Raw genomic sequence first — 26,891 nt, 5'->3', positions numbered from 1 at the left:
AGACAGAACATTCTCTAAACTGTTGTCGGGCAGTTTTGCTCTGATTGTAGCCGACACCTTGTGAAAACAGATCATGTGTGTCAGTGTTGTGAGACTCACTGCAACAAACCAGAAAAACAGTAATGATGTTTTCAAACTGAAACTAAAAACATATCTTTCTGCTCAAATTGCAGTTTCTGTTTCTGTGATGCTGTGACTTATGCAGAGATCTGAACACTCAATAGAATTGGTGCATTAGAAGTGTAAATTCATTATTATTACTCTGACTGAACTGCAACATACCTGTATTAGGTCATACAAATTAGTGAAGGAAGCTCAATAAAAGGCCTTCAGCCTTCTACTGAGAGAAGTTTGTTGTCACAGATATATCAGGTGTTGTTGTAGGTATGAGGGCATACATTGTTCATGATGCCAAACTTAGTTTACGTCACACATTGTTCATGATGCCAAACTTAGTATATGTCACACATTGTTCGTGATGCCAAACTTAGTTTATGTCACACATTGTTCGTGATGCCAAACTTAGTTTATGTCACACATTGTTCGTGATGCCAAACTTACTTTATGGCATACATTGTTCGTGATGCCAAACTTAGTTTATGTCACACATTGTTCATGATGCCAAACTTAGTTTATGGCACACATTGTTCGTGATGCCAAACTTAGTTTATGTCACACATTGTTCGTGATGCCAAACTTAGTTTATGTCACACATTGTTCGTGATGCCAAACTTACTTTATGGCATACATTGTTCGTGATGCCAAACTTAGTATATGTCACACATTGTTCGTGATGCCAAACTTAGTTTATGTCACACATTTTTCGTGATGTCAAACTTAGTTTATGTCACACATTGTTCGTGATGCCAAACTTAGTTTATGTCACACATTGTTATGATGATGCCAAACTTAGTTTATGTCACACATTGTTCGTGATGCCAAACTTAGTTTAGGTCACACATTGTTCGTGATGCCAAACTTAGTTTATGTCACACATTGTTCATGATGCCAAACTTAGTTTATGTCACACATTGTTCGTGATGCCAAACTTAGTTTAGGTCACACATTGTTCATGATGCCAAACTTAGTTTATGTCACACATTGTTCATGATGCCAAACTTAGTTTATGTCACACATTGTTCGTGATGCCAAACTTAGTTTATCTCACACATTGTTCGTGATGTCAAACTTAGTTTATCTCACACATTGTTCGTGATCTCAAACTTAGTTTATCTCACACATTGTTCGTGATGTCAAACTTAGTTTACGTCACACACATTGTTCATGATGCCAAACTTAGTTTATGTCACACATTGTTCATGATGCCAAACTTAGTTTATGTCACACATTGTTCATGATGCCAAACTTAGTTTATGTCACACATTGTTCGTGATGCCAAACTTAGTTTATGTCACACATTGTTCATGATGCCAAACTTAGTTTATGTCACACATTGTTTGTGATGCCAAACTTAGTTTATGTCACACATTGTTCGTGATGCCAAACTTAGTTTATCTCACACATTGTTCCTGATGTCAAACTTAGTTTATCTCACACATTGTTCGTGATGCCAAACTTAGTTTATGTCACACATTGTTCGTGATGCCAAACTTAGTTTATGTCACACATTGTTCGTGATGCCAAACTTAGTTTATGGCACACATTGTTCGTGATGCCAAACTTAGTTTATGGCACACATTGTTTGTGATGCCAAACTTACTTTATGGCACACATTGTTCGTGATGCCAAACTTAGTTTATGTCACACATTGTTCGTGATGCCAAACTTAGTTTATGTCACACATTGTTCGTGATGCCAAACTTAGTTTATGTCACACATTGTTCGTGATGCCAAACTTAGTTTTTTATGTCACACATTGTTCGTGATGCCAAACTTAGTTTATGTCACACATTGTTCGTGATGCCAAACTTAGTTTATGTCACACATTGTTCATGATGCCAAACTTACTTTATGGCATACATTGTTCGTGATGCCAAACTTAGTTTATGTCACACATTGTTCATGATGCCAAACTTAGTTTATGTCAATACATTGTTCGGTGATGCCAAACTTAGTTTATGTCACACATTGTTCGTGATGCCAAACTTAGTTTATGTCACATTGTTCGCGTGATGCCAAACTTAGTTCATGGCACACATTGTTCGTGATGCCAAACTTAGTTTATGTCACACATTGTTCGTGATGCCAAACTTAGTTTATGTCACACATTGTTCGTGATGCCAAACTTAGTTTATGTCACACATTGTTCGTGATGCCAAACTTAGTTTATGTCACACATTGTTCGTGATGCCAAACTTAGTTTATGTCACACATTGTTTGTGATGCCAAACTTACTTTATGGCATACATTGTTCGTGATGCCAAACTTAGTTTATGTCACACATTGTTCATGATGCCAAACTTAGTTTATGTCACACATTGTTCGTGATGCCAAACTTAGTTTATGTCACACATTGTTCGTGATGCCAAACTTAGTTTATGTCACACATTGTTCGTGATGCCAAACTTAGTTTATGGCACACATTGTTCGTGATGCCAAACTTAGTTTATGTCACACATTGTTTGTGATGCCAAACTTAGTTTATGGCATACATTGTTCGTGATGCCAAACTTAGTTTATGTCATACATTGTTCATGATGCCAAACTTAGTTTATCTCACACATTGTTCATGATGCCAAACTTAGTTTATGTCACACATTGTTCGTGATGCCAAACTTAGTTTATGGCACACATTGTTCGTGATGCCAAACTTAGTTTATCTCACACATTGTTCATGATGCCAAACTTAGTTTATGGCATACATTGTTCGTGATGCCAAACTTAGTTTATGTCATACATTGTTCATGATGCCAAACTTAGTTTATCTCACACATTGTTCATGATGCCAAACTTACTTTATGGCATACATTGTTCGTGATGCCAAACTTAGTTTATGTCACACATTGTTCATGATGCCAAACTTAGTTTATGTCACACATTGTTCGTGATGCCAAACTTAGTTTATGTCACAACATTGTTCGGTGATGCCAAACTTAGTTTATGTCACATATTGTTCGTGATGCCAAACTTAGTTTATGGCACACATTGTTCGATGATGCCAAACTTAGTTTATGTCACACATTGTTTGTGATGCCAAACTTAGTTTATGGCATACATTGTTCGTGATGCCGTAAACTTAGTTTATGTCATACATTGTTCATGATGCCAAACTTAGTTTATCTCACATTGTTCATGATGCCAAACTTAGTTTATGTCACACATTGTTCGTGATGCCAAACTTAGTTTATGGCACACATTGTTCGTGATGCCAAACTTAGTTTATGTCACACATTGTTTGTGATGCCAAACTTAGTTTATGGCATACATTGTTCGTGATGCCAAACTTAGTTTATGTCATACATTGTTCATGATGCCAAACTTAGTTTATCTCACACATTGTTCATGATGCCAAACTTAGTTTATGGCATACATTGTTCGTGATGCCAAACTTAGTTTATGTCATACATTGTTCATGATGCCAAACTTAGTTTATCTCACACATTGTTCATGATGCCAAACTTAGTTTATGTCACACATTGTTCGTGATGCCAAACTTAGTTTATGTCACACATTGTTCATGATGCCAAACTTAGTTTATGTCACACATTGTTCGTGATGCCAAACTTAGTTTATGGCACACATTGTTCGTGATGCCAAACTTAGTTTATGTCACACATTGTTCGTGATGCCAAACTTAGTTTATGGCACACATTGTTCGTGATGCCAAACTTAGTTTATGTCATTATTGTTCGCGTGATGCCAAACTTAGTTTATGGCACACATTGTTCGTGATGCCAAACTTAGTTTATGGCACACATTGTTTGTGATGCCAAACTTAGTTTATGGCACATTGTTCGTGATGCCAAACTTAGTTTATGTCACACATTGTTCGTGATGCCAAACTTAGTTTATGTCACACATTGTTCGTGATGCCAAACTTAGTTTATGTCACACATTGTTCGTGATGCCAAACTTAGTTTATGTCACACATTGTTCGTGATGCCAAACTTAGTTTATGTCACACATTGTTCATGATGCCAAACTTAGTTTATGTCACACATTGTTCATGATGCCAAACTTAGTTTATGTCACATTGTTCATGATGCCAAACTTAGTTTATGTCACACATTGTTCGTGATGCCAAACTTAGTTTATGTCACACATTGTTTGTGATGCCAAACTTACTTTATGGCATACATTGTTCGTGATGCCAAACTTAGTTTATGTCACACATTGTTCGTGATGCCAAACTTAGTTTATCTCACACATTGTTCATGATGCCAAACTTAGTTTATGGCATACATTGTTCATGATGCCAAACTTAGTTTATGTCACACATTGTTCGTGATGCCAAACTTAGTTTATGGCACACATTGTTCGTGATGCCAAACTTAGTTTATGTCACACATTGTTCGTGATGCCAAACTTAGTTTATGGCACACATTGTTCGTGATGCCAAACTTAGTTTATGGCACACATTGTTTGTGATGCCAAACTTACTTTATGGCACACATTGTTCGTGATGCCAAACTTAGTTTATGTCACACATTGTTCGTGATGCCAAACTTAGTTTATGTCACACATATTGTTCGTGATGCCAAACTTAGTTTATGTCACACATTGTTCGTGATGCCAAACTTAGTTTATGTCACACATTGTTCGTGATGCCAAACTTAGTTTATGTCACACATTGTTCATGATGCCAAACTTAGTTTATGTCACACATTGTTCATGATGCCAAACTTAGTTTATGTCACACATTGTTCATGATGCCAAACTTAGTTTATGTCACATTGTTCTGTTGATGCCAAACTTAGTTTATGTCATTAATATTGTTTGTGATGCCAAACTTACTTTATGGCATACATTGTTCGTGATGCCAAACTTAGTTTATGTCACACATTGTTCGTGATGCCAAACTTAGTTTATCTCACACATTGTTCATGATGCCAAACTTAGTTTATGTCACACATTGTTCATGATGCCAAACTTAGTATATGTCACACATTGTTCGTGATGCCAAACTTAGTTTATGTCACACATTGTTCGTGATGCCAAACTTAGTTTATGTCACACATTGTTCGTGATGCCAAACTTAGTTTATGGCACACATTGTTCGTGATGCCAAACTTAGTTTATGTCACACATTGTTCGTGATGCCAAACTTAGTTTATGGCATACATTGTTCGTGATGCCAAACTTAGTTTATGTCATACATTGTTCATGATGCCAAACTTAGTTTATCTCACACATTGTTCATGATGCCAAACTTAGTTTATGTCACACATTGTTCGTGATGCCAAACTTAGTTTATGGCACACATTGTTCGTGATGCCAAACTTAGTTTATGTCATACATTGTTTGTGATGCCAAACTTAGTTTATGGCATACATTGTTCGTGATGCCAAACTTAGTTTATGTCATACATTGTTCATGATGCCAAACTTAGTTTATCTCACACATTGTTCATGATGCCAAACTTAGTTTATGGCATACATTGTTCGTGATGCCAAACTTAGTTTATGTCATACATTGTTCATGATGCCAAACTTAGTTTATGTCACACATTGTTCATGATGCCAAACTTAGTTTATCTCACACATTGTTCGTGATGCCAAACTTAGTTTATGTCACACATTGTTCATGATGCCAAACTTAGTTTATGTCACACATTGTTCGTTGATGCCAAACTTAGTTTATGTCACACATTGTTCGTGATGCCAAACTTAGTTTATGTCACACATTGTTAGCCGTGATGCCAAACTTAGTTTATGGCACACATTGTTCGTGATGCCAAACTTTAGTTTATGTCACACATTGTTTGTGATGCCAAACTTAGTTTATGGCATACATTGTTCGATGGATGCTAAACTTAGTTTATGTCATACATTGTTCATGATGCCAAACTTAGTTTATCTCACACATTGTTCATGATGCCAAACTTAGTTTATGTCACACATTGTTCGTGATGCCAAACTTAGTTTATGGCACACATTGTTCGTGATGCCAAACTTAGTTTATGTCACACATTGTTTGTGATGCCAAACTTAGTTTATGGCATACATTGTTCGTGATGCCAAACTTAGTTTATGTCATACATTGTTCATGATGCCAAACTTAGTTTATCTCACACATTGTTCATGATGCCAAACTTAGTTTATGGCATACATTGTTCATGATGCCAAACTTAGTTTATGTCATTATTATTGTTCGTGATGCCAAACTTAGTTTATGGCACACATTGTTCATGATTGTTCATGATGCCAAACTTAGTTTATGGCACACATTGTCCATGATGCCAAACTTAGTTTATGTCATACATTGTTCATGATGCCAAACTTAGTTTATGTCATACATTGTTCATGATGCCAAACTTAGTTTATGTCATACATTGTTCATGATGCCAAACTTAGTTTATGTCATACATTGTTCATGATGCCAAACTTAGTTTATGTCATACATTGTTCATGATGCCAAACTTAGTTTATGTCATACATTGTTCATGATGCCAAACTTAGTTTATGTCATACATTGTTCATGATGCCAAACTTAGTTTGTCATACATTGTTCATGATGCCAAACTTAGTTTATGTCATACATTGTTCATGATGCCAAACTTAGTTTTATGTCACATTGTTCATGATGCCAAACTTAGTTTATGTCATACATTGTTCATGATGCCAAACTTAGTTTATGTCATACATTGTTCATACATTGTTCATGATGCCAAACTTAGTTTGTCATACATTGTTCATGATGCCAAACTTAGTTTATGTCATACATTGTTCATGATGCCAAACTTAGTTTATGTCATACATTGTTCATGATGCCAAACTTAGTTTATGTCATACATTGTTCATGATGCCAAACTTAGTTTATGTCATACATTGTTCATGATGCCAAACTTAGTTTGTCATACATTGTTCATGATGCCAAACTTAGTTTATGTCACACATTGTTCATGATGCCAAACTTAGTTTATGTCACATTGTTCGTGATGCCAAACTTAGTTTATGTCATACATTGTTCATGATGCCAAACTTAGTTTATGGCATACATTGTTCAACATAAGTAGCTCATGTTTGTTGCATAACAGGATCGGGTGGTCAGGCTCACTGACTTGGTTGACACGTGTCATGGTATCCCTATTGTGTAGATCAATGCTCATGATGTCAATTATTTATAGACTGCATCATAAAACTGGTAAACTGCAGCATTAAACAATGAACAATATTGTTGCTTTGGCAATGAACAACCTGTGAATGAACCAGTCGCAGATTGCATCACACAAATATCACCACATCCCACTCCCGAAATTCTTTTCCAAAAGATACATCATGTGCAAGCTGTGGATGTGCGTCAAGGCTGCAGAGCCAGGAGAACCATGTCTAAATACAGATGAAGCTAACTGTTTTGGGTGCCTCCCAAAACAGCCCAGCAGTCTGTAAATAGAAGCAGCAGGCCTGTGTTGGTGAAAGAGGCTGAGCTAATTACACCGATGGAGGGAGGGGGCACATGCTTTCACACTGAGGAGGGAGAGATGGATGTCAGTCCGTGCACTTTGCTTGCACTCAGTGCCTACCACCTGCAGGACTCTTCGGAATCGGAAAATTTCAAGATCAATCATTTCAAAAAGCAGTCTTTGAAGTATAATAATCACAATCGATACAAATTCTTCTTTCCAAGTGAGTATACCCGTGAAGATCCGGGTTAGAGTTGCTCTTCGGTAACCAATGCTTGTTGTAAGAGGCAGCTAACGGGATTGGGTGGTCAGGCTCGCTGATTTGGTTGACATATGTCATTGTATCCCAATTACGTAGGTCGATGCTCATACTTCTGATCACTGGATTGTGTGGTCCAGACTCGATTATTTACAGACCGCTGACATACAGCTGGAATATTGCTGATTGTGGCGTTAAACAACAAAAACAATTGAGCTCTTCGTCCAAAGGACCAGTGAGAAAATACAGCTCACACATTGCCTTTTAACTCCATGGGAAGTAATGTCAAGTGCCAGATTCAGAAGGCAAAAGATTCTGCCAGACGATAAACTTACAGCATTGGTAAATATACAGCATTCTTTGTGCAAAACTCATAAACGATATTACACCATGTCATCTAAATATTTACAATAGGACAAGTGTCTCTTACAAGCATGGAGGCTTTCCTGTAGTTTCTTTACAAACTTTCCCCCATTGAAGACAGGATGTACAAAATCTGAAAATATGCTGCAGGCAATGAAACTTGGAATCAAACTATTCACAGCACCAATTTTATAAACTCAGTTTTGATGACTATCTCTGAGAAGAACTTGGAAGTTTCATGCATTTAACTTCAGCAGGTTCATAGAAATCCTGTCCCCATAACTGGCGCTGCACAGATATATGTCCGATAAGCCTGTACTTTCGGTCTATTATTTGTCTTCATTTCTTGCAGTATGCTCAGACTGACTGACTGAGTATGGTTTTACGCTGCTTTTAGCAATATTCCAGCAATATCACGGCGGGGGTGCATCAATAATGGGCTTCACACATTGTACCCATGTGGGGACTCGAACCCGGGTCTTCGGCGTGACGAGCGAACGCTTTAACCATTAGGCTACCCCACTGCCCCTTAGCATGCTCAGAGGTGTAAAGCATGGATCAAGGACCTTAACTCCGTAGCAATTAATTTGAGACACAAAATTTCAACTGAGATCGTGATAATTGACATCAATTGAAAAAAATATTTTTCTAACCAAAACGCTTCAACCACAAGGCTACCCCACTGCCAGGCCAGGTAAATACTTCAACCACAAGGCTACCCCACTGCCAGGCCAGGTAAATGCTTCAACCACAAGGCTACCCCACTGCCAGGCCAGGTAAACACTTCAACCACAAGGCTACCCCACTGCCAGGCCAGGTAAATACTTCAACCACAAGGCTACCCCACTGCCAGGCCAGGTAAATACTTCAATTACAAGGATACCCCACTGCCAGGCCAGGTAAATACTTCAACCTCATGGCTACCCCACTGCCAGGTCCGGTAAATACTTCAATTACAAGGATACCCCACTGCCAGGCCAGGTAAACACTTCAACCTCAAGGCTACCCCACTGCCAGGCCAGGTAAATACTTCAACCACAAGGCTACCCCACTGCCAGGCCAGGTAAATGCTTCAACCACAAGGCTACCCCACTGCCAGGCCAGGTAAATACTTCAATTACAAGGATACCCCACTGCCAGGACAGGTAAACACTTCAACCTCAAGGCTACCCCACTGCCAGGCCAAGTAAATACTTCAACCACAAGGCTACCCCACTGCCAGGACAGGTAAATACTTCAATTACAAGGATACCCACTGACATAATATCACCTGGCGTTTATGAGGTACGTTTTTAAGGCCAACTATCAACCATTAATGCATGTTTGATAACATCCATACCAATAGTGCAACTTCTGTTACATTATGGCGCCAAGACAGACCCTTATGACCTCTTTCTAGGAGAGTGTCAGGAATTCACGGATTTAACGACGTCATCAGCGATTCTGTATTGGCAAGGAAACAGTGTGTATCCTGCATTGTTTTCATCCTGCTGTGTGTAAATAAAGGGTAACAAGTACACCTCAACAACATCACAGATACTCGAACAGAGTGGAGTGGATGGTTGTACTCCCTTTTGTTTCAAATCACTGGAACAGGTTTTCTGATCTCTTCCACATAGCTTTAGGGGTGGGACCATGATACAGCCACTGTATAACAGTAGAAGATAACACATGGGGACTTGACACCTGACTCACTGGGACCTGGCACCTGACTCACTAGGGCCTGACACCTAACTTACTGGGACCTGACACCTGAGACTCACTGGCACCTAACACCAGACTTGCTGGGGCATGACACCTGACTAACTGGGACCTGACACCTGACTCACTGGGACCTGGCACCTGACTCACTAGGGCCTGACACCTAACTTACTGGGACCTGACACCTGAGACTCACTGGGACCTAACACCAGACTTGCTGGGGCATGACACCTGACTCACTGGGACCTGACACCTGACTCACCACAACCTGGAACCTAACTCACTAGTACCTGACACCTAACTCACTGGGACCTGACACCTGAGACTCACTGGGACCTAACACCAGACTTGCTGGGGCATGACACCTGACTCACTGGGATCTGACACCAGACTGGCTGGGGCATGACACCTGACTCACCGGGACCTGACACCTGACTCACCACAACCTGGAACCTGACTCACTAGTACCCTACACCTGACTCACTGGGATCTGACACCAGACTGGCTGGGGCATGACACCTGACTTACTGGGATCTGACACCAGACTCATTGGGACCTGACACCAGACTCACTGGGTCCTGACACCAGACTCACTGGGATCCGACACCTGACTCAACCTGGAACCTAACTCACTGGGACCTGACATCTGACTTACTGGGATCTGACATCTGACTCACTGGGACTTGACATCTGACTCACTGGGACCTGACACCTGACCCACTAGGACCCAACACCTAACTTACTGGGACCTGACACCTGACTCACCACAGCCTGGAACCTGACTCACTAGTACCCGACACCTAACTTACTGGGGCATGACACCTGACTTACTGACACCAGACTCACTGGGATCCGACACCTGATTCACAACCTGGAACCTAACTCACTGGGACCTGACTTACTGGGACTTGACACCTGACTCACTGGGATCTGACTCACTAGGACATGACACCTGACTCATTGGGACCCAACACCTGACTCACAGCCTGGAACCTGACTCACTGGGACCTGACATCTGACTTGCTGGGATCTGACACCAGACTGACTGGGACCTGACACCTGACTCACTGGGACCCAACACCTGATCAGCCTGGAACCTCACTCACTGGGACCTGACACCTGAACTACTCTGACACCAGACTACTACTGACACCTGACTCACTGAGATCTGACTACTACTACTACTACTACTACCTACTACTACTACTACTACTACTACTACTTGACTACTACTACTACTACTACTACTACTACTACTACTAACTACTACTACTACTACTACTACTACTACTACTACTACTACTACACCACACAAGCCAATCATCCCAAATACACCAAAACCTCCACAGCTCAGTATCCAACATTTCCAAAGATGGACAAAGATAACCCTGTGCTGCACCAACATTAGCTTCAGAGATCTGCGGATGTCGTTGGGACAAATGATATCGCTAACTACTTCCTTACGACGCCCAGGGCTACATGTCGGAGGTACACAACCTTCAAAGCAGGGAGGCGGTCCTGTGATGACTGTGCACCCAGGAGGGGTCATGCATGTAGCCGGTACAAGCTCCACCACCTCACACTGCTTCTACAGGTACACCAACAGTGTAATAGCAGCGCTGGAAACGGCAGTTCTCACCATTAACTATTCATTGGTTTTTTAAACTTTTTAACAAATATTCTGTCAGTGTGTACTTGGGGTCAGGAGTAAAGACACATGATAGAAAGGAAAAAAGGAAAGTCTGTATATTTATTCTTATTCTTAAAAAAAATCCTCAAGTTCAAACAAAAAACATCCTTCACAGGACATTGTGGGTGTTCGGAAATATGACTTTGGGGGGAAAAAACAAATTTGTTTAATTCCTTCACAGAAATATTTTAATGTTTCGCAGAGCTAACTGAAACATATCCTGTCCCAAGCAAACATCTAAGTCCCTCCCCCTACCCCCTAGACCCATTCTTGCTGATTCATGCATGTCAATTAAGTTTTTTATGTCAGTACATTGGCAAAAATAATGAAATACACATCATTGCTTCTGGTGCCCTACAGCCAGTACTTAAAATAGTGTACATAATAGTCACAAAGTATAAATAGCATTGTCACATACTTTTACCACCCCTATTTGAGCTGAAGCTTGCATCTAAGACAAGCAGAGGGGTGCTGCAGTCACATTCTACCCCAGAACCTAGAAACGGGTGGCAATGCCTGCTGACTGCTAGTTTTGTGATGCTTTAAACCTCTTCTCAATTAGCATTCCACCCTCCTGAGGTATACCGACCTGTGAAGATCCAAATTAGAATTGATCTTCAGTAACCCATGCCTGTCATAAGAGGCGACTAATGGGATCGGATGGTCAGGCTTGCTGACTTGGTTGACAAATGTCATCAGTTCCCAATGGCGTAGATCGATGCTCATTTTGTTGATCACTGGATTGTCTGGTCCAGACTCAATTATTTACAGACCGCCGCCATATAGCTGGAATATTGTTGAGTGACATTAAACAACAAACATATCAACCAACAACCCGAGGTATCCTAATAAACACCCCTTTAGGATGTAAATTATCTAAGTGAGGCAGAGTTCAATACGTCAAATACAGTATTTTGCATTCCATGAAACACACAATAATATACTGAGGGAAAAACATAAGGGATCACATGAAAGCACAAGTGTTCCTTTATATTTTTCCAGGTTTCTTCACAAGTGTTGTATTGCATAGCTTGTGAAGAAACCTGGAAAACAAATAAAGGAACGCTTTTACTTTCATGTGATCCCTTATTTCTTTCCCTCAGTATGTTTCTTGACAAGAATTAGAAAGAATTATGAAAGCATACAGTCCAGTTCACCACACAATGTGACTACTAAACTGGCTGCCGTTGAACAAAGCGATCTTACCACTGTGGTGACCGTAACTCCCTTACCTTAACATAGACTTAAGGTAGTCTTATCGCTAAGGTTGTTTTGTACATTAGCACCCTGAACCCCAATACTTTGTCTAAAAAACCTTGAAATTATTTAACGGACCCCAAGTTTTGTAAGTCAAGTCAAATCTGCAGAACATCACAGCCTGTAAAATATGGAAATTTCATGGAACAATGTATTTTTTCAATATTCAACATCTTCAACATATCTTTTTTAAACTGAACAACATTAAGTTCAGGAGAGAGAGCTTGATTATTTCTATCCTTGGAGCTTAAAATTTCCATATGAAAATTTTAGGATCCAAAAATGAAGTTGGACCAGATTCCTTTAATTTTGTTTTAGGGGAAAACGTTTGTGGATAATGCATGTTTGTACTTTGTAGTTTACCTGTGTTGTCTGCAATAATAAACAGGAATGGCCAAATTTCAGCTCATGAACCATGAACCTAAATAAACATTCAGCTTTCATGTTTGTTTGGATGCTTTTTTTATTAATTTGTTTGTAAGTTCTGCACTCTTCTACCTGTCTTCTTTAAAAAGTACACCTGCACTTTGACTGCTACCTGCTGGTCCTGTATACACAGGAGACATGACATCCAGTTGATGGCCGGTTGTGTCAGTTGTGGCGACGTACATGGCCTGGTGCTGCTGTGCTGAGTGCACAACACTGTCACTGTGGACATCAGCTACAAGTGCATCACTGTTAAATATGGCTAACCCGTGCAGGAGGTGAGGTGAGGTGAGGTGAAATGAGGGGAGGCATGGTGAGGTGAGATGAGGTGAGTTGAGGTGAGTTGAGTTGAGTTGAGTTGCAGCATGGTGAGGTGAGATGAGGTGAGTTTAGTTTAGTTGCAGCATGGTGAGGTGAGATGAGGTGAGGCATTGCAAGGTGAGCTGGTGGGTGGTTGGGTGTAGTGGGGTGAAGGTAGGGGGAGTTGAGGAAGATGATGAACAGTGAGGGGAGGTGAGATGAGGCATGGGGAGGTGAGATGAGGCATGGTGAGGTGAGGTGAGTTTAGGCATGGTGAGGTGATGTATTGCAAGGTGAGCTGGTGGATGGTTGGGTGTAGTGAGGTGAAGGTAGGTGAGTTGAGGAAGGGGATGAACAGTGAGGGGAGGTGAGATGAGGCATGGTGAGGTGAAATGAGGCATGTTGAGGCGAGGCGAGGCCAGGTGAGGTGAGGCATTGCAGGATGAATTAAGTTGAGTTGAGGTATTTAGGTACGTTATGGTGTAGTGACATGTGGTATTGAGGTGAGGTGTATTTGGGTGAGGAGGGGAGTGGTTGTTGAGTGCGGTGGTTTGGTGAGATGTAAGGCTCATCATCAGCTCAGGTACCCCCTCTACACGCTGCCCAGACAGCGAATGGGACTTCTCCCAGGAAACGCTACCTAGTTGAACCCACCAAGAACTCTCCGGAAAATATGGAGACTCCCCAACACTGCAGCCTTCTGTATTACCCAGAGTGTCAGAAGGGCTGTACCAGAACACCTCGGTACTCTCCCTCTCTACCAATGTCAGTCAAGAGATTGGGAGGTTACCAAAACCTAAGGCACCAAGAACAATGGATAGTTGAACAACTTTGTACTTGGGGTGAAATCGTGACAATTTGTAAAACGAGGTCCACATAATTGCCATTATGTTTCTTAAACTTGTCAATCACATTAGTGTCAAAAGGTACAAACAAATTCAATGATATGAATAATTTCATGGGTTTTATCCAAAACAATATGGTTAAGTATTGACAGTTATGAGTGGGAAGTTACTGGCATGGGTGCTGTTGAACAAAATAACCTTAGCGCTAAGACTTCCTTAAGTCTATGTTAAAAGGTATGGGTAGTCTGTCTCACAGTCCCTGAACAACATTATTTTCCCTACTGCCAAGCCCTCTCTGCAGTGCTAAAGCCCTAAATAAAGCAAGTGTAGATTTCCTCAGGTTCTGAATCCCTGGTAACCCTGGGGCTCCTTTTCAATTTAAATGGGCTTGTTTGTTACTATCAAAATTATATATATTCAGAGACTAAGCATTAGTCTAGGGTATGGGAGTTACGGTCACCTTGGTGCTATGATTGCTTTGTACAACAGCACCTTGAGCAGATAACAGAAAGCCATCTGTTTCACTTTTCAGGCCATGCAGCTGACTGCATCCAGGCATAGGTGAGGTGAGGTGAAATTGGGTTTAACGTTGTGCTTGAGAATATTTTGCTCATATGACGACGTGCATGCGTGTGTATGTGTATGTGCGGCTGCTTGTACTAGCCAGGACTTAAGCTGGTTTTATAGTGCTAGCTCACTGAGATACTATGCCGCAGTGAAGCAGGAATACCCCACTCAGACACATTATACTGACTCCAAGCCGACCAGTTCTTGTTGTACCCATTAATGCCGAGCGCCAGGCAGGGACCAACAAGTACCATATTTAAACGTCTTTTGGTATGACGCGGTCGGGGATCGACCCCGCGACCTTCCGCTCTCCGGGCGGACGCTCTAACCACTACACCACGGAGGCGGTCTCCAGGCATAGGACTCAGCAAGGACGCTCATCTGCTTAACACACTTAGTACCACTTCTAAACCTCCAGTGACATCACACTATTGTCTCGCCAGGTTCTCCTTTTACCAAGTAAAACTCTACAGGCAGTTTCGTGGGCATTCTCCAAGAAACTCCTGGGATTTTCTACAGAATTGCACAGGGATTTTCTGAGTTATAGCCCTTGACTTTGAATTATTTTACTTGCACAAGTTTTGAATAGTGATATAACTTTGTCTTGCCAGAGGCCCAGATAAGCTGCGTATCCGGGTAAAATACGCATAGAATTACGCATTGAAAAATAATTGTTGCGTACCAATTACGCATTTCAAATGTTAGATACGCAGAGAGTTTAAAACAAATGCGTACGGAATATATTTATAAAAATCGCTTGCGTAATGAAAAAGACATCGATTGCTATCAAGTTGTACTGTTAGTATAGGACAAGTGTTGTACTGTCAGTATAGGATGAGTGATTTTTTATGAAATCATTTCAATTATATTTAAGTTGGTTTGATTAGGTATGACATAAGACAGAACATACCTGCTTAGTAAACTTGCTCAATGGCATATACTTAGGTCAGTAAAATGACTGAAATACGCACATATTTGAAAGCAGTGGGTAACAGAAAAAGAAATACCCACTCAACATTCATAATACCCACTCCAAAAAATTACAGTGGGTACAGTACCCACATGAGCTAAATCTTATCTGGAGCTCTGTGTTGCTATTACCGAATAAGATCGTAAAATATCACATTATTGAAAACTTCCGATACATTGTGCTAATGGCTGGCTTCGAACCTACAAACCTTCACTTACTAAGCTTGGCGGTTTTATACAATAGGCTACCAAGGATCGCTGTGAAGGATGTGATGATGTGTCAGTATGAACCATGAGTTCCTCAGGACAAGTAGTGCGAGCAGCGCACTTGCAGGACACCGGTAGCGTGTGCAGAGCAGGTGCATTGCTTGCAAGGCAAGGTATCGGCTGCTTGTCGCATCCCAGTTGATTTCAACAGTAAATACCAAACATTAGAATTATATCTAAAGAATATCTTGGGTCGATTTATAAGTTGGATCAAAACCTCCTCCTTGGTTTTGATCCTTCACATACATACTGCAGTGGTCATTCGGAGAGCCTTCCCTTGAAAAAGCTGAATCAAAAACAACTATTTTTGAGGCTGCAAGATAAATATATATTTTTTCCTGTATTCATGTGCACAAATACCATTTTTAATTTCACTATGCAGCACGTCAGTTACACTTTGCAACAATGTGATCTTGTGTTGGTACATGTTTACGAACCCATGAAGATCCCGGTTAGAATTGGTCTTCATTCAGTAATACTTGTTGTACGAGGCGACTAACAGAATCGGGTGGTCAGTCTCACTGACTTGGTTGACACATTATCGCATCCCAGTTGTGTAGATGCTCATGCTGTTAATCACTGGATTGTCTGGTCTAGACTCGATTATATACAGACCGCTGTCATATAGCTGTGATATTGACGAGGACGGCGTTAAATAGCAAACAAAATACTACCATGTTTAAACATGTTTACGACAATGCAATGCACCAAGTTACATGTTTACAAATAAAAACTGCTTAGCGATAAGATTACAACTTTTTAATATATCAACACCACGGAGTTCTTTAACACCAAGGGCACACACTTACAGAAATAATACTGCGTATAATTTTTCTCCTGTGAGAAAGCACCCTTAGTTAATTTCATCAACTGAATGTATACGACTTCATACTGACAATTCATGAGTAAATGCAATAGACTCAGATGACAACACAACACTTTAATAGTGTGAATGAGTGCATATTATCTTGCCATCTAGTTCAAGTACACGCTGTGTTCCACACACAATTCTATAAACCCAAACAAACTCACAAATTGAGTTTATAATAAGATCCTAATTATTTGCACTTTTTGCTCCGACCACTATCAGGATAAAGAATAAATTTAGCCGACTGAGCAACAGAAATTCAGTTAAAATCAGCACCCCATTTTTTAACCTTGTAATTGAGGAGTAACAGTTTCAAACTTGAGAGTTCACAGAAATTACACCTAATCTGCCATGATGGGTGTTATATACTCTTGAAACTACACCCCATGGTGGTAGGCTAACAGAAATCTAACTCCTGACATCATCACCAGCACTTTGACGAGGTATTTGTACTCACGTTTACCCCCCATATCACCTCAATGAGACCACACAGTATTAAATGGTATAACGCGACAACCTCGGCGCTGGTTCCAGTACCAATATTGAATATTCCCAGACAGTACCAGCATCGGTACCAAGGCTGAAGTGATTGCAACAAAAACAGACAAGACAAAGTCATCAATATCCACGCAATGGCAAAATACTCTTCCTATATACGTCAACTAGTTATGACTATGTCAAATGTTTTGGCGTGTATATATAGCAAAGTGGCAGGACAGTACTGAAAGCATTTTAAGTTCTGCTCAAGAAAGGAGCAATACCACCAAATTCAGTCGAAATCAAAATTGTTGCCATGGTAACGCAAAGTATATTTCATTCAGAAATCCAAAACTACCAAAAGTGTGAGTGAGTGAGTGAGTTTAGTTTTACGCCGCACTCAGCAATATTCCAGCTATATGGCGGCGGTCTGTAAATAATCGAGTCTGGACCAGACAATCCAGTGATCAACAGCATGAGCATCGATCTGCGCAATTGGGAACCGATGACATGTGTCAACCAAGTCAGCGAGCCTGACCACCCGATCCCGTTAGTCGCCTCTTACGACAAGCATAGTCGCCTTTTATGGCAAGCACATGGGTTGCTGAAGACCTATTCTATCCCGGATCTTCACGGGTTGCAACCAATCAAACTAATCCAGTTGCACTATACAAATACTAGTTGCACCTGGTAACAATCCTATTGCTGTCACGGTCAGAAGACGATTCCTTATCAGCAGCCTTGAGACGGACATTCATGTCCAACTTCACAATCTCCAGAACTGCTCACATACTGCATGTTTGGAGGATATTTGTGAGAGATGGTTGTTTTTAACTGATATCTCATTCATAAATTCAATTTCTTTTTCGACTGATCGCAGTTGACGAAATCACATTGTGCACCAGACATGACGTATTAATGGTTCTGACCTCCCATGAAATGACACAAGAGCATGCACACAGTGTGTGGTCCACGTAACCCGTTTATGAGATGAAAGTAGACTTGTTTACAGAAGTTTACATCCAGAAACTGCTTCACCTGATGTACCTAATTAATACCGGAAATAAAAAACACTAAAATGCTGCTATGCACTTTTGGTGGAAACTGTTACCTGTACTGGGTGAGGCCTGACAATAAACGTTATACCTGCACTAGCAAGGTTTAACGAGCAAGGTTGGACTAGCAAGGTTTAACTAGCAAAGGTTGAACTAGCAAGGTTGGACTAGCAAGGTTGGACTAGCAAGGTTGAACTAGCAAGGTTGAACTAGCAAGGTTGGACTAGCAAGGTTGGACTAGCAAGGTTGAACTAGCAAGGTTGGACTAGCAAGGTTGAACTAGCAAGGTTGAACTAGCAAGGTTGGACTAGCAAGGTTGAACTAGCAAGGTTGAACTAGCAACTGCCCAGTGTAAGTGTACAACGTAACTGCCCAGTGTAAGTGTACAACGTAACTGCCCAGTGTAAGTGTACAACGTAACTGCCCAGTGTAAGTGTACAACGTAACTGCCCAGTGTAAGTGTACAACATAACTGCCCAGTGTAAGTGTACAACATAACTGCCCAGTGTAAGCGTACAACATAACTGCCCAGTGTAAGTGTACAACATAACTGCCCAGTGTAAGTGTACAACATAACTGCCCAGTGTAAGGGTGTACAACGTAACTGCCCAGTGTAAGTGGTAAGTGTACAACATAACTGCCCAGTGTAAGTGTACAACATAACTGCCCAGTGTAAGCGTACAACGTAACTGCCCAGTGTAAGTGTACAACATAACTGCCCAGTGTAAGCGTACAACATAACTGCCCAGTGTAAGTGTACAACGTAACTGCCCAGTGTAAGTGTACAACATAACTGCCCAGTGTAAGTGTACAATATAACTGCCCAGTGTAAGTGTACAACGTAACTGCCCAGTGTAAGTGTACAACGTAACTGCCCAGTGTAAGTGTACAACGTAACTGCCCAGTGTAAGTGTACAACGTAACTGCCCAGTGTAAGCGTACAATGTAACTGCCCAGTGTAACGTACAACCTAACTGCCCAGTGTACAATGTAACTGCCCAGTGTAATTACGATAAACGTAACTGCCCAGTGTAAGTGTACAATGTAACTGCCCAGTGTAAGTGTACAACATAACTGCCCAGTGTAAAGTGTACAACGCCCAGTGTAAGCCGCATAAACATAACTGCCCAGTGTAAGTGTACAACATAACTGCCCAGTGTAAGTGTACAACATAACTGCCCAGTGTAAGTGTACAACGTAACTGCCCAGTGTAAGTGTACAACATAACTGCCCAGTGTAAGTGTACAATGTAACTGCCCAGTGTAAGTGTACAACATAACTGCCCAGTGCGTAAGTGCAACATAATGCCAGTGTAAGTGTACAACGTAACTGCCCAGTGTAAGCATAAACATAACTGCCCAGTGTAAGCCGCATAATATAACTGCCCAGTGTAAGTGTACAACGTAACTGCCCAGTGTAATTGTACAACATAACTGCCCAGTGTAAGCTGCCACAATATAACTGCCCAGTGTAAGTGTACAACGTAACTGCCCAGTGTAAGCGTACAACATAACTGCCTAGTGTAAGTGTACAACGTAACTGCCCAGTGTAAGTGTACAACATAACTGCCCAGTGTAAGCGTACAATATAACTTCCCAGTGTAAGTGTACAACATAACTGCCCAGTGTATGTGTACAACATAACTGCCCAGTGTATGTGTACAACGTAACTGCCCAGTGTAAGTGTACAATATAACTGCCCAGTGTAAGTGTACAACGTAACTGCCCAGTGTATGTGTACAACATAACTGCCCAGTGTAAGTGTACAACGTAACTGCCCAGTGTAACAGCACATAACTATGGCCTCCAGAAAAGAGCCTTAAGTAATTTGTCATCATTTTTATATGTAACCACAAATTCAACTAAGGCAATGCCTGAATTTATTAAACGCAAACAAACATGATTTAATTTTCAAATTGAAGATGATTACCAAATATCACATACTGACAAAGGCATGATTGATTATAAATTGCTTCTGAATCACAATTCCCATATTTTGGACACAAGGGAAATTTCGGCAGATCACAGAGTGTTTATACATCCACAATTTGTCATGTGATTTGGAGATGAGGTTCACACCTGGCCTCAATCCACAGAGCATATAATCGCAACGGTATGATTGCTGTAAGTCTACGTCAACGTATGGAAGTTACGAGCATCTTAAACTACTACAGCTTTAAGGAATGTCATCACTAAGATCGCTTTGCGGATCTGAGCTGGGTAATTTGAACCTTATTATTGCTTTTCTGACTTTCTTATCGTAGTAATTAACACTTCACGGCTGCACTAGGCTGTGGTGAACATGGAGAGGGCTGAACTCAACAACTGCTGATGTAATGGGGTCTAATTTATTACAAATGGAATGAAAACACTTGTTTAACCTAAACACTGGTCCTGAGTGCAGAGCTGTGTGATGAAAAGATGAAAACATCCCATCTCGCCTCATGTTGATGTTTCATCTCCTCGTGTTTGGGGTTGCACCTGGTGGAGCCGGTTAACCATACTCACGTGTTTATGTGATTTCAATTAAGTGGTTTTTGAATCAGAAACAAACTGTGAGATTCGTGAACTCTGAGCTAAAGAAGTGCACTGAGGGTGTTCCTGTACCTCTACAGGTACACACCTACCTCTACTCTACCTAAACAGGACCGCTTCTGTGGTATAATGGTTAGAGCGTCCGCCCGGAGAGCGGAAGGTCGCGGGTTCGATCCCCGACCGCGTCATACCAAAAGACGTTAAAATATGGTACTTGTTGGTCCCTGCCTGGCCTTGGCATTAATGGGTAAAACAAGGACTGGTCGGCTCGGAGTCAGTATAATGTGTCTGAGTAGGGTATTCATGCTTCACTGCGGCATGGTATCTCAGTGGGCTAGCACTACAAAACCAGCTTAAGTCTGGGCTAGTACAAGCAGCCGCACATACACATACACACGCATGCACGTCGTCATTTGAGCGAAATATTCTCAAGCACGACGTTAAACCCAATTTCACCTCACCTCTACCTAAACACCATGTATAAAGAAGGCTACTGTTTGCTATTTTGAACAGGACCTTTACCAATTCTCAAACAAAGAGAGGTTAGAATCCTTGACACAATTAAAGAAATAGCTAAAGATTATGAAATATTTCTTTGCTTGTTTGTTGCTAAATACCACGCTCGACAATATTCCAGCTAAATGGCGGCGGTCTGTAAATAAACAAGTCTGGACCAGACAATCCAGTGATCAACAGCATGAGCATCAGTCACTGCAGTTGGGCCTGAAATGAACGTGCCAGTGAAATAAACTTCTGTGGATCAACATGACTTTGAAAAACATTGATATCCTCCAACGAATATAGGTGGAAGGATCAGAGTTACTCTGTTCATTTCATTTTTTTCTTCCATTAGATTCTTGTAACAACCCCCCCCCACCCCACACACACATACACTCACATATTTGTTGACTTATCGATACCTTCAGAGAGAAATATTTAGGCCAGGCAAATTTTATTTCTTGTTTCACGGATCCGTCGGTCATATTTCAAGATTGAGAAAAAAATTAAAAAAATAAAATCCTAATGTTTTCAATGGTCATAAAACAATAAAAATATCTTTCCAGCATTTTAAAGGGAATATTTTTGACTGGTGATCCTCAAAGAATTTCCCTCCTGCCTTTAGGTTTTCTGACCTAACAAAACCCATTCATAAAATTGGCCTTATGGGAAAATATTCTGTTACTTATGAACTTTCAAACCAGCAAGTAACTTTTAAGGCAGGCCAGCAATATTTCAAGACTATTTTACATACAGACTGCTTAATGAATTGGGTGAACCTAGAACTTCCGCATGACAGGCGACAGGTGACAGGCAAACACTTCAACCACTGGACTATACCTCGCTTCCTGATGAGAGTCAAGTTATATTATCTGAGCCAACACAATTCCCAGACATTTCAAATACAAACCAGGCATAAAACTCATTGGCGCCAAACATAGAATTTGGCAATCGCAATCAAAACTGTTGCCAAATACATAGTTGCCTTCAAAATGGAACCACCAGAGAGGGAGGGGAGATCACTCGGGTCACAGAATCACAGCCTCCTTTTCTTGCCAGGTAGACAATTAGCACATCCACTGTGAACTTGTTTGTTTATTTGGTAAGTAAACACAACTGGCACGGAGATCATTGCAAGCTCTTCAGACCACAAGGAATGTTGGGTGGTAGTCTGGTGCTGTTGGACAGGACTTTAGGAATGTTCTGATCTTCCAGGAATCCCAGTACTTGGGATGTGTTCCTTCTGTGAGTGCACTAGTTCCTGAAGTCCTGGAGTGTTTAGAGAGTGGTTATCGGTACCATCATGAACAGCCTCCAGTTCTTGTATTTGTGTTGCCAGGACAAGGGTGTACTCGTGTTTGTTCATCGGTGAGTGAGTGAGTGAGTGAGAGAGAGAGCAAGCGATCTGGGTTTTATGCCTCTTTTAGCAACATTCCAATAATTTCATCATTGGGAACATCAGAAATGGGCTTCACACAATGTACCAATGTATCCAACTTAACCAAGGCTACCCCATCTCCCCTGGTCTCTCTGGATTCTGACATATACAGAGTGTCATGAAAGTGTCCTATGTGGGGACAAAATATTTTGTTACACATGAAACCTTTCATCACAATTCAGTAAAGAGGCCACATTCTTTCAATCTTGGTCAAAGAGTTTTTAAACAAAACGCCAGTCACAAGTCGCTGACTTATTAGAAGTTAAAAAACTTATAGTGAACTGATATTTGTTTCACATGGTATTCACACTGTGTACTGCCCTGAGCCAACCAGTCATTGTTCCATTCCTATAATGCCAAATGCCAGGCTGGGTAATACAGTGTTTCCGTTCTCCGGTATATACCTGAAAATCGCCGGTAAAATTCGTTGGGGACCGGTAAATTGAAAGCCAGACAGACACCGTGTCCGGTAAATAATCATGTATTAAAATAAAAAAAATCATGGGTAGGCGAAATCACTGTCTTGGCTATGCTTTCATGGTCGCAAAAATTGGTATGTTTCGGAAATACCCAGGCTAAAAATAACTTTGAAATGAGTACTTACAGTATGATAATAGGACATGACCGGCAAATTTCATTCATGACCGGTAAACTTTTAGGTACCCAGACACAGTTTCCGATAAATAATTTAGTCAGTGGAAACCCTGTAATAATAATTACCATTTTTAATATCTTTTGGTATGACTTGTCTGTGGATGGAGCAACTGAAACAAAAACTTATTAATTGCCTCATTACACAAATCCGTCACTGTACAATGACATCTGAAAAGCATAATTTTAATCAAATTTTAAATCTCACCGTGCACTTTCAATCTCACCCTGCACTTTCAATCTCACCCTGCACTTTCACCCTCACCCTGCAGTTTCAATCTCAACTTGCAGTTTCCATCTCACCCTGCAATTTTAATCTCACCCTGTACTTTCACCCTCACCCTGCACTTTCATTCTCAACAATCTCACCCTGCACTTTCACCCTCACCCTGCACTTTCATTCTCAACAATCTCACCCTGTACTTTCACCCTCACCCTGCACTTTCATTCTCAACAATCTCACCCTGCACTTTCAGTTACATCCAGTGCAAGTTGTACTCAGCTATTTGAGTGCCCTCCCATCACCACCAATGAAATGAGATCTTGACATACGTAAATATTCAACCCAAATGAAAAAAACCCCCAGATGTTTGTGTTCCCTTGAATGGTCTCCTTCACGGACCACACATTCCTGGGGAGGAGAACCTCTGTGGTTATCAACTGATAGAATAACAAACGCACAGCTTGCTGTAAGTCACGTAGTAAGATAAACAGTGCACTGAGTCGGTGTGAAGCTCCGCAGATTAACACAACCCAGCTTTCCACAACAAGCAATGTCTACACACTCAATGGCTACTAAATGTCACTTGGTGCAAAAATCTGCCATTGAGGAAAACTGAAAAAAGGTCACATTGGTATATTCCTCACTTGAAAAACTGTGGGTATAAACTTTATCACTTTATAAAGGGCATTATATACTAGGCACATAAAGAAACTGTGCATACAAAAATTTAAAATCTAAATTTATCAAACCTGTGTAGAGACATAAGGATTTAAACTCAGAGATTAGTGACATGTATCCAACATGCATGCACGTGCCACGTTCCGTGACGTCAGTGGGTTCGTCCAACGTATTGCACGTGCATTCCGGGAAAGAGAAACAGAGCAAATGAATGCCACACAATACTGTCACTTTGGAATGCTCAACCCCTGCCCTTGCGATCGTTCAAAAAATTAAACGGCTATTGAAACGCATAGCATGCCAAGGCTCAGGTCTGCACAACGTCATGAGGCCATTGGGATGGTCCGTGGGGGAATGTCTCAACGACAAGTGGCTGTACATTTCCACTGCCACCGGAACACCATTTCTGCACTGGTGAGACTCTACCAGAACACAAATGACGTCATCGATCGTTCTGGACGTCCACGTGTAACAACGCCAAGACAGGACATATGGATAAGGGTGACCCATCTTCGCCACAGGTTTCAGACTGCAGTGATGACTGCCCGAACCATCCCAGGACTTCACCGTATCCACCCCAACACAGTTCGACAACGTTTACGTCTTCATGGGATCAGACCACGACGTCCCGTCATACGGCCTATCTTGACACAACGTCATCGACAAGCTTGCCGAATGTAGTGCCGAAATCATGTCCGCAGACCCTTGTTTTGGTGGAGAAATGTTGTTTTTACAGATGAGTCCAGGTTTAACATTTCCCATAGTGATGGACGTCAACGTGCCTATACATGCGTGGGAGAACGTTATGCACAGGCCTGTGTCGTGGTGGTTCCGTGATGATTTGGGGTGGAATAACAGCACGCCAAAGAACTCCTTTGGTGATTGTTCAGGGCAACTTAATGGGTGTGGGCTTCAGGGATCAGATTCTTCGACCTGTGGCAATTCCTTTTCTGCAACGTCATGGCCCTGGGTTAACATTCCAACAGGACAATGCCCGCCCTCATACGGCAAGGATTGCTATGGATTTCTTGCAACACCACAAAGTTGACTTACTGCCTTGGTCTTCACCGGATCTCTCCCCGATAGAGCATGCTTGGGACTAGATGGATCGACGTCTTCCTCATCCGCCAGATAACGTCCTTGACCTTGCAAAAGAACTTGAGAGAATCTGGCGTGACATCCCACAAGCTTTCCTTGCACGTTTGATAGGCTCTATGCGTCATCGATGCACTGCTGTTCTCAATGTGGATGGTGGACATACCAGTTATTGAGCTTGTGACATGGTCGTTTGACCCCTGTCCTGCTTGTGGACTCGTGACGTCATTGTGATTGACTTTTCAATTGAAATTCTCCCGACTTGTTATGGTCTCATGATCCCTCCATTAAAGTTTATATGTACCTTTGACATTGTTATCGTACTTACCAACTGGGATAATATTTTGACAATGCACAGTTTCTTTATGTGGCTAGTATACTTGCAAACATACAGGTGAAGTGAGATGGGGTTTAAAATGGAGATTGTTTCTCTCATAAAGATATGCTGGTGTGAGAGCAAACATGGATACAAGCGAGCATGCTCCTCCTCTAGGAGAGACAAGTATGATGTACTGGAGACCTATTCTGTACAAGAATCCTCAAGGAGCGACAAGTATGAGGTACTGGAGACCTATTCTGTACAAGAAGCCTCAAGGAGGTGCTGGACTGTACAAGTATGACATACTGGAGACCTATTCTGTACAAGAAGCCTCAAAGGACCGACAAGACAAGTATGATGTACTGGAGACCTATTCTGTACAAGAATCCTCAAGGAGAGACAAGTATGATGTACTGGAGACCTATTCTGTACAAGAATCCTCAAGGAGAGACAAGTATGATGTACTGGAGACCTATTCTGTACAAGAATCCTCAAGGAGAGACAAGTATGATGTACTGGAGACCTATTCTGTACAAGAAGCCTCAAGGACACAAGTATGACATACTGGAGACCTATTCTGTACTGGAATCTGCACACAAGAATGGGGCAACGGAGGCCTATAACCTTTCCCCTACCTGTTGGGTGCAATAGTTGCTCAGTTAGTCGATACCACTATCAGCGAGGACGGTTATTTTCGTATACATCATGTAATCCACTGAGAAGCTGATAACCCAGTTATAGACTGACAAGTAATCAGACCATGTACATGACTAATGTACTTCTCCGACAGCCCCCAGTGTAGAAACCAGTTTACAGGACAGTATACCAGTAGGTACAGACCCACTCATTACAGGCCGTGAGAACTGTCCAAACTACACTCTGTGTAATC

At 41.3% G+C, this 26,891-nt stretch overlaps 1 protein-coding gene across 1 annotated transcript in view; it reads right to left on the bottom strand.

Annotated features, from left to right (window-relative positions):
• LOC124260484 (histone H4 transcription factor-like) overlaps positions 1 to 26,891 on the bottom strand; it is a 93,573-nt gene that overhangs the window by 9,464 nt on the left and 57,218 nt on the right. The gene's annotated exons all lie outside the window — the stretch shown is intronic.

This window comes from Haliotis rubra, unplaced genomic scaffold, assembly GCF_003918875.1.
Source record: "Haliotis rubra isolate DU_JTF1 unplaced genomic scaffold, ASM391887v1 Scf765, whole genome shotgun sequence".
Classification (NCBI taxonomy): Eukaryota; Metazoa; Mollusca; class Gastropoda; order Lepetellida; family Haliotidae; genus Haliotis; species Haliotis rubra.
Note: the sequence above shows the minus strand (reverse complement) of the source record. Positions and strands in the feature narration are given on the sequence as shown.